The sequence below is a fragment of the Hippocampus zosterae genome, chromosome 13, assembly GCF_025434085.1.
Source record: "Hippocampus zosterae strain Florida chromosome 13, ASM2543408v3, whole genome shotgun sequence".
Lineage (NCBI taxonomy): Eukaryota > Metazoa > Chordata > Actinopteri > Syngnathiformes > Syngnathidae > Hippocampus > Hippocampus zosterae.
Window position 1 is genome coordinate 4,394,870 of NC_067463.1, and position 6,348 is coordinate 4,401,217.

Genomic DNA, 6,348 nt, shown 5'->3' on the forward strand with positions numbered 1-6,348 from the left:
TCTGATGCCTCGAAGCTGGAGGTGCTGTCCTCCTCTACGATATCGGGCTCTAGAAAATCAGTATGTTATGAGTGTCCCTAATGAAGTGTATTCATCGCTTGAGTCGCCTTATCTTCTTACCTTAGTTATCGTAATGGTAAAGTTTCCCACTTGACATCTGCAAGAGCAAGAGTTCAGTTATTAAATAACTTTTTTTTCCCCCTCCCGATATTCAATTCCAAACATCATTTTAGCTTTTTCGGAAAAGGCATTTTGCGTCAAAGCAAAAGGAAATGTGATGGTCAAACGTTCGTTGTGATTGGGCGACATGCCTCGGGTGGGTGTGGCTTCGATCCTCAGCCTTTGGGACCACGTCCATGTGTCCTTCGAGCAAGATACACAGATACACGGAGGTCGGCCGATTGCCTCGGTGTGGGACAGTCGCAAAGATTCTCTAACGGCGGGGCAGGCACACACGTTAAGATGTAGCCGCCGGATAATAAATCACAAGCGAAGTCTTCCACTCGTCGGCGTTGCGCGCCTCCCCCCTCAGCCTCCCGTGGCTCCTGTCAGCCAAAGGTTCTGTGATGGCAAAATTACTTTTTCCGTCTCCCCCCAACCCAACCCAGCCACCGCACAAGTGTTTGAAAGCTGCCACATTTCCGAACAGCGTCGGCTTAAAGGCGAACACGGGCAAAGTGACAACCCGAAAGAGGCGGCGTGAGCGCCACAGTCGACATATTCCCCATCCTTTCAGCGTGTCATCTCACTTTCTCTGGACACCTGATGGATTGTGACAGCCTATATTGGCTCTTTCATATGAAAGAGAATTTGCCCATGAAATGTTAATGAGCTGGAATTTCTTGCCGCGCTTTTATTACAGGCCGCCAGTTTTTGAACATTATTCAAAGCAACGCGCGCAAACTCCACTGTTTGCCATCAATTAATCATGCAGAGTTGTCACTGAAGTCGCGCGCGTTCTTTAATCAAGCCCGTCGCCGGCTTCTTGAGAAGCATTTTTTTTCTGATCACAACAATTACAAACTTGAAGGCGATTATTTTATTACATTTATTTGTTTCTGTTGTGCCAGAGGCAGACGGAGATGCCCCGGGGCCAACGTGTGGGGACGGGAGGGGGCAGTGTGTTTGAAAACACACGCTAAAGGCTGCGCAGACACCACAAACACAACTAAAGTCTTCAAACCCCCCACTCGCACACCCCCACCCCCACACCCCCGCCCTCGCGCCTGCTCAAAAGTTTTCATCCGCAAGCTTAACTCTGCCATCGTTTGATGCGGAAATCATTCCAAATCGATTGACCTTCCTGTGTGGAGTTTGCACATTCTCCTTGGAACTGGGTGGGTTTTCTCCGGGTGTTCCCAATTCCTCCCACATTGCAAAAACGTGCACGGTAGGTTGGTTGGGCACTCAAATTGTCCCCGGGTGTGATTGTGTGCCCTGCGATTGGCTGATTCAGGGTCAACTTCGGCTGCTGCTGGAAAGCAGCTTAGATAAGCTCCAGCACACCCAGCAACCCTACCGACGATAAGCGGCTCGATTAATGCAAAATTCCAATTCAATTTCCTGCATGGGCCCCCTGAGACTTTTTTGTGCAGCTTTTTACCATCGATTTGTCTCCAAATTTTAGCTCCATTTGGAGAACTGGTATTGGGGGTGATTTATTTCTACATTGCCAGGCCCCCTTTTTAAAAAATCTGAAAATAAAATGATTGACATCCTGCTGAATGCCTTGTCAAATGGTGAAACTGGGATTGGAGACTTGCTTTCTTTTTCCATTTTATTTATTTATTTATTTTTGTAGCTTTCCGGGCCCATTTTTTAAGTGAATTTTGGGGAGTTGTAGGAGGGTTGAGGTAATACGTGACTCATTTGTTCTGGAGACTGCTAATAAACACGGAGATTCCTAGTCAGAGCAAACTTTTATTGCCTCTATTTACGACTGTTGCGTAGCACATTGGCAGCCAGGGAAGAACAGCCAGCGCCCCTCAATAAGTGATAGGCACGGGAAGACGCAACAGTCTGGAAGAATTTCAGGGTCCACCTAATTAGTTCCCATCAAAAATGTAATTCGTTTTTTTTTTTTCATCGGGAGTAATGCCGCCGGGGCCGAATAGCCCAAAGCGAACATACCTGGCCGAGGACAATATATATATATATAAAATAATGAATGAAAATCTTGTAACCCGGAGCTATAAGTACATTTATATGCTTGACACGAACACGCCATCAATGCCGCCCGTTTCTAATTGAATCCCTCCGACGTATGTGTAATTTTGCCATTAATATGAATGCCGGCCGCGCTTAATATTTCACGCTTCTCGTAGATATTGTGAGCGTTTCATACATCCTTCAAGGGCATATTAATTAATAAACTTTTTTTTTTTCCAGATACTTTTTGGAGAGTTAATAAGCAGGTAAGGAGGATGATATAGTGCGCTGGAGCGTAGTTTGTCTGACACTTCATTAACACACACACACACACACACACACACACACACACACACACATGAGTCATCTTTTTTTAATATATGACAATGTTGGGGGGGGGGCTTTATATTACTTTTCAAATTAATACACAATGTGTACGACTAGTTACTGCCATTTTTGTTTTGATTTACTGTCATATAAAATCAATGGTGCCCTTATGATGATTGACATATACTTTCATCCAATCACTGAATGCAAGTCATCAGCCAATTTTGAATTATTCAAAACATTAGTCATACAATCTTAGAAAAATGGCAGAAATGTTTTAAAGCATTCAGAGCCACAGCAGCCTTTTTTCCATGCCCATTACCTGAACAACTGTGATGTAATTTTCAGTGACAAAATGACATCACAGATGGCTGAGATGGCTAAAAACGAGTGGAGTAACTAATGCTCTGTCAACGCAATATGAATCAATTTGACGGTATTTAAATATACAAAAAAATAATATTGAGGCGGATAACAAAAACACGGAAGAAAAATGTTCACCAGTTTACAACAATATCAAAATAATGTTGTCATAAAATAATAACCAAAATCATCTTGGGCATACAACTTGATTTTAAAAAAAAAAGAGGAAAAAAATAATGCCAGTTTGGCCTTTTCTTTCATAATAAAATAAAGAATACAATAACACAATATACAACAGATGATATTTTATTGACATATTCAACTTTGTATAACTATAGAAATATATTAATGACGCATCGAAATTAATCACCTTTTTCAAAAAAGGATAAAAAAATATAGATATCAATGAATGAAACACGATTTCAAACACAGGAATGAAAAAACATCAAATATTTTCTTGTGATGTTGTGGCCACTAAACCCACTCAATATTTTCACAAAATCTCCAAAATAACCTACTAATACTGAATAGGACGACCAAATAATTTCATACTAATTGTAGAATTGTTGTTATACTTTCAAGGAATTCATTGTACTAATCATTGAACTTTTTTCCATTTATTAAAAAATATATATATTTTAAATGAATTTTGAATGATCCAAAATGTGTATTTTATATATGGAACAAGTTTTTTACTGAAATATCTAAACATATTTCTATTTTTATTTGTTGTTGTCATTTTTAAGAGACATTACTGAGAGAGGGCATTTTGATCAGTAATCCCTGACACGACTGTAGTTACTGTAATTACTATTATAAGACTGCTGCTCAATGATGAGCCAATTAAGCACACAGCATTAATTCCTAGCTTGTTCAGTCATGTGGCCAGTCCGTTTGGATTTGTCTCCTGATGTTTGAGCACCCCCACCACCACCACCACCTGCCTTGCTCTTGTTTCTGACATTGCAAGAGCACACACACACACACACACACACACACACACACACACACACACGGGCACACCCAATCCACAGATTGAGGGAGCGAGAGATCTAAAAAGCCCCCTCGCAAGTGCCATTTGTCTGCAGGTTAACAGAAAGACTGGATATAGGGCGGGCGTGAATAATTCAGGCTCCCACAACACATGCACTTTTGCTTTTCAAGCATGAGTTATAATTTAATTAGCAACTTCTGGTGCCTCTGCTGGCCTATTTAAATATTAAAATCTTCCGCCGATCACATTGGATTAGCCGGCGCCGTGAAATTCCCTGAGATGTCAGTTGTTGTCACAGCCGCTGACTCCCCCCCCCTCCCCCACCCACTGCAATCACTTTGACTTCTCCCCGTCTTATCACTCTCGTCGCCGTTTGTTGTCGTCGTCCATTAGAGACAAAAGGGACACGTGAGTTGCGGACCTTTGGGGGGGGAGGCCTTAATGCAGGGCCGTCGAATGTTAACATGCGTTGGACCAGATGTGATTGCATAAAAAGCTGAAGAGGCGACGCTCATTACGAGGCGTGTTTGGTTTCTCACCTTTATTTATATTTCAACAACAAGGTTTTCTTTATTGCCTCTTTATTTTTATTTTTTATTTTATGTTTTTTTTTAATCGCTTGCTGGGTGTAAAGGACTCGTGGTGCTTTTTCATGACAACGCGCAATGCAAAACGCCATAGACAAGCTATGCTATAACCCTTTCAACATTGGCAGTTTGAACCAGACATGTCGACAGATAATGTAACCTCGCTTACAGGCATGTATTCTTTATCCTCTGCATACTTTTTTTATTTTGCTTTGTTTAATTACGAACGTGCTGACGGAACAAATTTAACTTGTTAAATTTAGCTACCATTGTATATTAATGATATGCAAAATATGATATCTCCATTTTTACATAAATGTACAAAGAAAATCATGAAAATTGCAAAATTAAAAAAAAAACTTTTAAAAAGTGATATGAAAAAAATCATGATAAATAAATTTGAAATAATGGTTTGGATCAGAGTTGTATTAATAGCAACTCTTAACTCCAAACTATAAATATACCACAAAATATGATCCTAAAACATTCGAATATCATTTTTAAGTCACCTTGAACATCACCATTAAAACACAATGTCCTAGAGATTATTTGCTTTTCAAGAATGTACATAGACATGCAGCAAAGACGCTCTGTAATTTATCCTAAGAAGCCAGGCTAAATTTAGTTCCTCCCTGACATACAAAGATACTCGTCATTCCGTGGAGATGTATCACTTCAACACCATTTGACACTTTCTTATTTAGGGCCTTGGCGCCATGTTTTCAAAAGAACAGCAAATATGCAAAAAGGTGAATGCCTGCAAATCGCTGGCAGATAAGAAAAAAAATATATATATAAGAATTTGGGAGCAGCAAACTATTAGCGGGAGTTTGCTGCACATCATTCTAAGATCGTGATGAAGTTGTGAAGTTCCACTTCAAAATGAAAATTTCTCCTGACATTTATAAAATCCTCATTCACCTTGCAACGTGAACTCACTTTGACCTTTAGCCTCACCATCCTTTCTGTCGTTACATGCCAATGCTAAGTTATTTATCAAATGTCTTGATTTTCTGTCACATCTCTTCCATGAGAGGCAATGTAAAGAGTCCAAAACTACTAGGAGAAGGTGTCGCTACATGAGACAATGTTTACAGCGAGGTGACATTATTAAGGCATGCGCTGAGTCCCGCCTGCGCTCAACGCTTAAATATTAAAGCCGACAGCAAGTCAAACACGTCTCAGGAGGTCTGAGTAATGAGTGAGGAACAATGACCTGCTCTGAAAAAGAATGTGAAAAAGAGGTAAAAAGAAACGATTTGTGTTCGCCTGCAAAGACAAGTCAAGATATTTGTGGCTTGTAACCAAAATATCACTCTCGGCTTGTAAATATTTCTCGTGCAAGTTTGAGGCCAAAGAGAGCCAGTCAAATCCAAGGAATCTGGTTGACCACCGACGTTAGCCGCTAGCAATGGCTGCCTACCGGCTAGCTGCTATTGTTATTTATTAGCATCAGAGGTAGGTAGTTAGCTTTTTTAAAAATATTCTACAAGTTATACTGTGTCAAGTGTTGTACGTGTATTTTACTGTTCCAATGAATTAACAATTCAAATTTTTACAAAATAAGTTATTTGTTTTTTTGCGTTTGTTTTTTTAGGGGCTGAAGGAATCATTTATAAAGCATTCATTGGGTCCTAAAAGAAAAATGATACAAATCTATTAGCCAGCAGCACTGCCACTAACACTCTATGAACTAGCTATAATTGCTACTTATTGCTAATGAATTGCCAATGTATGGGTTAACTTTTGTTTACTCTTATGAGATGGTTGCATCCCAAACTTGTGGCGGTGAGGATCTCTCCACAAAAGATGATTTGATACGGTTTCTCAAAGCGTGAACTCTTGAGCACTGTAACTGTGCCATTTGCTTCTTTGATATATTGCGCCAGTAAAATACGATTCAATACATATCTCGATATATTTCAAGAA